An 8,704-nucleotide genomic window follows, 5' to 3' on the forward strand; every position below is an offset into this window, starting at 1 on the left:
AAAAGTTTGAAAAATTTGCAGCCTGAAAATGTGATAGAAAAGAAAAACCCACTTTCTGGGGAGAAATTGAAGTCAGCTGCAGAAATTTGCATAAGTAGCAAGGAGCCTAATGTTAATCCCCAAGACCATGGGGAAAATGTCTCCAGGCCATGTCAGAGACCTTCATGGCAGCCCTTCCCATCACAGGCCTGGAGGCCCAGGAGGAAAAAGTGATTTCATGGGCCAGGCCCAGGGTCCCTGTGCTGTGTGCAGCCTAGTGACTTGGTGCCCTGTGTCCCAACTGTTCCAGCCATGGCTGAAAGGGGCCAACGTACAGCTCAGGCTGTGGCTTCAGAGGGTGGAAGCCCCAAACCTTGGCAGCTTCCATGTGATTTTGAGCCTGTGGGTGCACAGAAGTCAAGAACTGAGGTTTGGGAATCTCTGCCTAGATTTCAGAAGATGGAAACGCCTGGATGCCCAGGCAAAAGTTTGCTGTGGGGTGGGGCCCTCATGGAGAAACTCTGCTAGGGCAGTGCAGAAGGAAAATGTGGGGTCGGAGCCCCCACACAGAGTCCCTAGTGAGGTGCTGCCTAGTGGAGCCATGAGAAGAGGGCCACCATCCTCTAGACCCCAGAATGGTAGATCCACCAACAGCTTGAACAATGAGCCTGGAAAAGCTGCAGATACTCAACGTCAGCCCATGAAAGCAGCTGGCAAGGAGGCTGTACCCTGCAAAGCCATAGGGGCGGAGCTGCCCAAGACAATGGGAACCCACTTTTTGCATCAGCATAACCTGGATGTGAGACCTGGAGTCAAAGGAGATCATTTTGGAGCTTTAAAGTTTGACTGCCCCACTGGATTTTGGACTTGCATGGGCCCTGTATCACCTTTATTTTGGCCAATTTCTCCCATTTGGAACCACTGTATTTACCCAATACCTGTACCACCATTCTATCTAGGAAGTAACTAGCTTGCTTTTGATTTTATAGGTTCATAGGTGGAAGGGACTTGCCTTGTCTCAGATGAGACTTTGGACTGTGGACTTTAGGGTTAATGCTGAAATGAGTTAAGATTTTACGGGACTGTTGAGAAGGCATGATTGGTTTTGAAATGTGAGGACATGAGATTTGGAGAGGCCAGGTGCGGAATGATATGATTTGGCTGCGTCTGCACTGAAATCTCAGCTTGAGTTGTATCTCCCAGAATTCCCACATGTTGTGGGAGGGACTCAGGGGGAGGTAGCTGAATCATGGGTATTGGTCTTTCCCGTGCTATTCTCATGATAGTGAATAAGTCTCACAATATCTGATGGGTTTATCAGGAGTTTCTGCTTTTGCTTCTTCCTCATTTTCTTTTGCCTCTGCCATGTAAGAAGAGCCTTTCGCCTCTTGCCATGATTCTGAGGCCTCTCCAGCCATGCGGAACTGTTAAGTCCAATTAAACCACTTTTTCTTCCCAGTCTCGGGTATGCCTTTATCAGCAGCATGAAAACGGACTAATACAGGATCTCGCTATGTTGCCTAGGCTGAACACTCCCCAGTTTTAAAGACATTTTAGGAGAGCTCTCTGTTCCTGTTTTCTTGAAGTCTGGTTCTGTATCTAGCTCAGAATCAGTAATAATTTTATTACACACTCTCTGTATAATAATAATAGTAATTATTATTATTTTTGAGTCTGAGTCTCACTCTGTTGCCCAGGCTGAAGTGCAATGGCATGATCTCGGCTCACTGCAACCTCTGCCTCCTCGGTTCAAGTGATTCTCCTGCCTCAGTCTCTCCAGTAGCTGGGATTACAGGTGCCCACCACCATGCCCAGCTAATTTTTGTATTTTTAGTAGAGACAGGGCATCACCATGTTGGTCGGGCTGGTCTCAAACTCTTGACCTCAAGTGATCTGCCTACCTCGCCCTCCCAAAGTGCTGGGATTACAGGCGTAAGTCACTGCACCTGGCCTCTATTAATATATACTCAAAACTATCCCATAAAAATGTTTAATTTTCTTCCTACTTGTACCATCATATTATGACAAATCTTACTCTATTCCTGGAAGGCAGCTGCACCTGGAAGGGGTGGGAAGATGGGACAGAAATTAAGACAACTGCAGATAAGAAGGAAGATGCCTGGGGGGACCCGCAGGAATCCGAACTTCAACCCTGGCTCAGGGAATGGGGCAGGAAGGGCTCAGAGAATACAGACCTGGCGAAAAGGACTAGAGATGCTCAAATGACTCATCGTGCGCCTCAGGAAGAGGAATTTTGAAAGTATGAACACTGCGTCTTATGTTTCTAATCTCCAAGAAAACGTGACGCTTTCTAGCTGGCCCACTTCCTCATCAGTTAAGATTTTTACAGAGCCTCTGACATTTAGAGAGCTATCTCCTGACACCCACCTTTTGGAATGTGGTCCTGGGCAGACTCAGAATTGCTGTTTAAAATGTTTAATTGAGCAGATGGTTTGGAATGTGAGGACTGAATACCCCCTTTCGAAAGCCAAGAGCTATGGGAGTCTAGCAGGCATGGGATGGGGGAAGAGGAGAAAACAAAGGAAGGACATCATGCCAGAGAGCCACAGGTGGGAAGCCAGAGTGGGGAGGAGGGGCGGCCTCACTTTGTCACACTACTGACCTGAATCACAGGGCAGGGCCGGAAGGGAATGCCAGTTGCAAATGTTCCCACCTCATCTCACAGCTCACCAAATATTACGGCCTCACACATAAAAACCAGAGTGCTAAGCTGCCAGGAGTGTTAAACTCAAGTAGCTGTGACCAGAAGCAGGCAGGCTCCGGGGACAGGAGTGGGGAGGCTGTCACAGCAGGGCCAGCAGCTCCCATTGGACCCTCCCAGCTCTTAGGTAGCAACTGAAACCGAGCAGGAAATGTAGCTGTTGCCCTGAGAGCCACCTCTGCTACTCGCCTCTCCATGGTGACAGCATTTAGGGGAGTCCTGCACCTCCTTAGCAGGAGCTGGGCTGCCTCTGAGCAGAAAATAAATGCTTTCAAGCCACATAAATCAATGAAAATTAGCAGGAGTCAAGGTAAAAATCCATCCTCCACCACTTGGATGTTTGAGCCAAGGTTCTTCTCAGTGATTTAGAGCTGTATAATTAGAGTGATCCAATCTCAGTTGCTGTTGTTTTTTCATCCTCCCTTCTCTTTCCAGACAAAGTCCTCTCCTATGAGGCAGGTTCCCACTGGCCTCTAGCTCCTCTGGCTAGAAGCAGGTGTGTGCACCTGTCAACTTGGCACCTTGATGGATCTCTGTGCTATCTTGGTTCGCCTCCTCCCTGCCTGCCCCTAATGAACAGTCCGCCCCAGGCTAGGTATGAGATGTGGGTGGGGAGACACACCATCCTTCATAGTCGCCCTCTCTCCTCCGCAGAAGTAGAGAGGTGTGGCTGCTAATCCCCAGGTGAAATGTGGCCCCATCCCAGAGGTGGAGGAGGGGGCTGGAGTAAAGAGAGCCTCTGACCTCTGAACTGGGGAGAAGATTGATAATGGCATGAAGGTTTCCCAGTCTTGCGACCCCTGCCAGATTAGGAACATAATCTAGCAGTTGACAGACATGTGAGGTGGGATTCAGAGAAGTTAGGTGCCTGGATTTACATTTAAAAAGTCCCCAAGGCCCAGAGCGACAACATGATATGAGGAAATGCAGATAGAATTGAGAGTCCCAGAGACAGAGATTCAAATCCCATCTCCATCATTTCCTATCCATATGACCATGAACAAATTTCATCAGCTCTTTGAGCCTCAGTTTCCACAATTTAATTTTGCTTACAATTAAAATATTGATACTATCTCACACAGAATTATAGTGAAGATTAGATGAAGTAATCAATGTAAAGTTCTAACATATGATGCCTGGAACATAGCATTTTTTCCTAATATGCTACCTTTCTGCCTCTCAAATCTTCTCCTTGCTCGAGGCTGTACAACAAGCTAGGAAAGGAATTACAACCCTAACCCAGCTCCTGACATCTAGCTCAGGAAGTGACCTACATGGGGCTCTCAATCTAGATGCTCACTGAATGGCAGAGAGAACAGAATTAGTAGTTTCCTTCAGAAGGCCAACTAGAACATACCCATTCTGAAGAGGGAGGAAGCACGACCAGCATGGTGTGATGTACCTTGCCAGGTTCAAGTCCTGCCTCAGCCTTTTTTTTTTGAGATAGGGTCTCTCCTGTTGTCACCCAGGCTGCAGTGCAGTAGTGTGACCATGGCTTACCACAGCCTCGACCTCCCAGGCTCAAGTGATCCTCCTACCTTAGCCTCCCAAGTAGCTGGGAGCAGCACCCCCAGCTAATTTTAAAAATATTTTAGGCCGGGCGCGGTGGCTCAAGCCTGTAATCCCAGCACTTTGGGAGGCCGAGACGGGCGGATCACGAGGTCAGGAGATCGAGACCATCCTGGCTAACACAGTGAAACCCCGTCTCTACTAAAAATACAAAAACTTAGCCGGGCGAGGTGGCGGGCGCCTGTAGTCCCAGCTACTCGGGAGGCTGAGGCAGGAGAATGGCGTGAACCCGGGAGGCGGAGCTTGCAGTGAGCTGAGATCCGGCCACTGCACTCCAGCCTGGGTGACAGAGCAAGACTCCGTCTCAAAAAAAAAAAATAAATAAAAATAAATAAATAAATAAATAAAAATATTTTGTTGAGACAAGGTCTCACTATGTTCCCCGGGCTGGTCTTGAACTCCTGGGCTCAAGAGATCCTCCTGCCTCGGCCTCTCAAAGTGCTGGAATTACAGGCATGAGTCACCACACTTAGCCCCTCAGCCACTTTTAAGTTATGACCCTGAGCAATTTCCTGAGCCTCAGTATCTCCCAGTGTAAAGTGGTTATAATTGTAATTCTTACCACAGGGTGGCTCTGAGTTTCAAAGGAAATAGTGAATGGGAATATCCTTTGCAAATGATTCTGTATGTATAATGAAGTAACAACTTTACTAACAGAATTTCTCTTAGGAAGGGAATTCTGCTTAAAAGAATGGCTTGATATGCTTCACACATGGCAGATGTGCTCACAACTTCAGAGAAGGGAGAATATTGCTGTGCATGAGAGAGAGAAGAGAGAAAAGAGGAGGAGGAGCAAGGCACCAATGGGATGGAGAGAGGCCGGGTGTGGAGAAGGGAGAAGTGAAACTCGTACGGTTGGATTGGCCTATGTGTGTTTAAGAACAATGATGCCCACTGTGCCCCTTCAACTTGTCTGTGCTGAGTAATATAAGCTCTTCCTCTTTCTCCCCTACAAAATCTTTGAGTATATCTATCAAACTCACAATTTTTAGAGCATCAGTCACAAAATCTGGTGATTTACACATATTCTTTCATTTATTTCCCCTATAACTTTTCACAGATGAAGATACAGGCTCAGAAAATACAGACAACTTGCTCAAGGTCACACAAATGACAGCTGTTGGAGGAGGGGTCTGGATACTGTAGTGGGTTGCCCTTCTGGGCCTCAGTTTTTGAGGTTAAAAAGGTCACTTAACCTCCATGGGGCCCCAGTTTTTCTATATTTAAGAAGTATCTTAGTTGGGCACAGTGGGTCACGCCTGTAATCCCAGCATTTTGAGAGGCTAAGGCAGGTGGATCACTTGAGGCCAGGGGTTCGAGACCAGCCTGGCTAACATGGCAAACCTCATCTCTATACAAAAATTAGCCGGGCATGGTGGCATGCGCCTGTAGTCTCAGCTACTTGGGAGGCTGAGGCAGGAGGCTTGCCTGAACCCAGGAGGCAGAGGTTGCAGTGAGCCAAGATTGTGCCACTGTACTCCAGCTTAGGTGACAGAGTAAGTCTCTGTCTCAAAAACACACAAAAATCTTTATTGCTTCTTTCCTTGGTCACTCAGATACTTGATAGATGAAAGAGGTCATAGATGTAAAGTACTTTCAGAGATTTTGAACAAACAACTGTGAAAGAAAGCTGTTTAGTAATATAATACACATCTCCCCATGCTAACAGGTCTACTTAATCCATCCTGTCCTAAGGAGCCAAAGAGAACTAACCTTCTCCCCTGTTTAGAGAGAACAGTTTAGTTTGTCCTTTCTAGTCCAGTGCCAAGTCTATTGCACTTTGCTTTCTCACAACAGAAACCAAGCATGTTGATCTCCCTTAAAACCACACAAGTCCAAACAACATGATCATCTCAAAGGATTCCCTTTCTCCTGGAAAAAAATTAACAAATAGCTGTCCAGAAAAAAGTTCAGTCCTAATTTGTTGCATTTGTCTATATCCTTGGTGTAAATACTTCCACCATGCCTGATTTCTACTTTCTTCATGACACCATCGAAAACAGTATTAGGAAGAGATGTGCAGTAGCACATCATCATATAGTGTTTCTACCGCCTAGGTACACCAGACATAAGTAACCCCAAAAGGTTAGATAGCAATGAAATTTAGCAGAATAATTAGGAAGTGATGATATTTAGTACCTTTTTTTCTTTTAAATATAATTTGGGTCACCTACAGGCACGGTGTCACACCTATAATCCCAGGATTTTGGGTGGCTGAGGCGGGAGGATCACTTGAGGCCAGGAGTTCAAGACCAGACTGGCCAACATGGCAAAATCCCGTCTCTACTAAAAATACAAAAATTACCCAGGCACTTTGGCATGCACCTACAATCCCAGCTACTCGGGAGGCTGAGGCATGAGAATCGCCTGAACCTGGGAGGTTCAAGGGTGACAGAATGAGACTCTGCCTCAAAAAAACATATATATATATATGTGTGTGTGTGTGTGTGTGTGTGTGTGTAAACATATATGTAAATATATACATAATTTATTGTAACTTTATACCATTTTAGTTTGCTTTCTTTTCTTTTTTTTGAAATGGAGTTTTGCTCTTATCGCCCAGGCTGAAGTGCAATGGTGTGATCTTGGCTCACTGCAACCTCTGCCTCCTGGGTTCAAGAGATTCTCCTGCCCCAGCCTCCTGAGTAGCTGGGATTACAGGCACCCACCATCATGCCTGGCTAATTTTTGTATTTTTAGTAGAGACAGGGTTTCACCATGATGGCCAGGCTGGTCTCCAACTCCTGACCTCAGGTGATCTGCATGCCTTGGCCTCCCAAAGTGCTGGGATTACAGGTGTGAGCCATGACATCCGGCCAATTTTAGTTCTTTTTTAAAACAACTTATTTTTGCAAAATTCTTGACAGTTTAGCAATCAGTGCTCATGAGCAAGAATGTGGCAGCTTCAGTTTACTCCTTGTGACCTGCACTTGCACTTGCAGACAGGCAGGCTGGAGCACAGAAGCTGAGGCATGTTGGAGAAAGTGCCAAGTGCTTTTGCGATATATTTTTCATTTCTAAAAACATGATTCGCAAAGAAATAACATGCTGGATTGAAAAATGGTTATTTCAATCTCAAAGATCCTTTAATTGAAAATACTCATCTAGGTCAATTCCCTAGCCATGAGCAAGAATTCTTTCTGGGTCTGTTCTCCAGGGTACCTTATTGATCACAGTCCTGTTGGAAAACAGATGGCACACTCAAACGGGGTTTGTCTGAGAAAAGTTTAATGAAGGTATATTTACAAAGACATGGGCTCAGAGAAACCCATAAGAAATGGTGAGGTTAGCCAGAATAGGGAATAATGACCACTTGAGGCCTGAAGGATTGGGAAGGAGCAGTCCTCACAGTCTGGAGAGAGTTGTAGGAGAGGGTTGGCCCACAGGAGCTGTGGCCTTTAGTTGAGGAACATAGCCACTGTCAACCTGAGGCCCAGCTGGGGGAATAAATATCTTGATGCTACCCTCACCCTTTTCCAGTGGCTTGCTGCATAAAAAATTATGAATGCATTCTGCTGTTTCCCTATAAAAACTTCAGGTAAATTCACTATTTTTTTTTCTTTTCTTTTTTGAGACAGAGTTTCTGTCTGTTGCCCAGGCTGGAGTACAATGGCATGATCTCAGCTCACTGTAACCTCCGCCTCCTGGATTCAAGCGATTTTCCTGCCTCAGCCTCCTGAGTAGCTGGGAATACAGGCCTGTGCCACCACACCTGGCTAATTTTTGTATTTTTAGTAGAAACAGGGTTTCATCATGTTAGCCAGGCTAGTCTCAAACTTCTGACCTCAGGTGATCCACCCATCTTGGCCTCCCAAAGTGCTGGGATTACAGGCATGAGCCACTGCGCCCGGCTGGTAAAGTCACTATTAATAAGTCACTTAAGTCACTGCTTCCTGAGCACTGACCATTGGCTGAGCCCAGCCAGAAACCAGATGACAAAGGAGCCTGTTGAAGCAATGCATAAAGGAAGTAAATTCATCAATTCACTTCTTAGTCCCAAGAGCAGGGGAATAAGGATGGCGAGCAGATTTGGAAGGGCAGAGAGATTATCCAGCACAGTTCCTCAAAAGCTCACTGCAAGAAGTTATTCCCATTGAAGCATCTAGGCTAATGTTTCTGAAAATTTAATGGACATACTTATCACCTAGAGATTAAAATGCTATTCCTGATTCAGTAGGTCTGGGGTAAAGCCTAAGAGCCAGGTGATGCTGATGCTGCTGGCTGGGGACTACCCTTTCAGTAACAGGATCTTAGGCTGTCCCTGACCTCCATTCCAAGCCCCACTGGGCTTGTCTAGCTAAGGGTATCAGGGCCAAAAAAAAAAAAAAAAAAAAAATCCTTAGTGCTTCCCTTCCCACTTCCTACCTCTCCTTCCTCTCCTTCCACCAGAGTATCTTCCTGATGCAGCCCAACTACCTAGTAACAATCCAGAAT

The sequence above is a fragment of the Macaca fascicularis genome, chromosome 16 (assembly GCF_037993035.2).
Source record: "Macaca fascicularis isolate 582-1 chromosome 16, T2T-MFA8v1.1".
NCBI classification, from domain to species: Eukaryota; Metazoa; Chordata; class Mammalia; order Primates; family Cercopithecidae; genus Macaca; species Macaca fascicularis.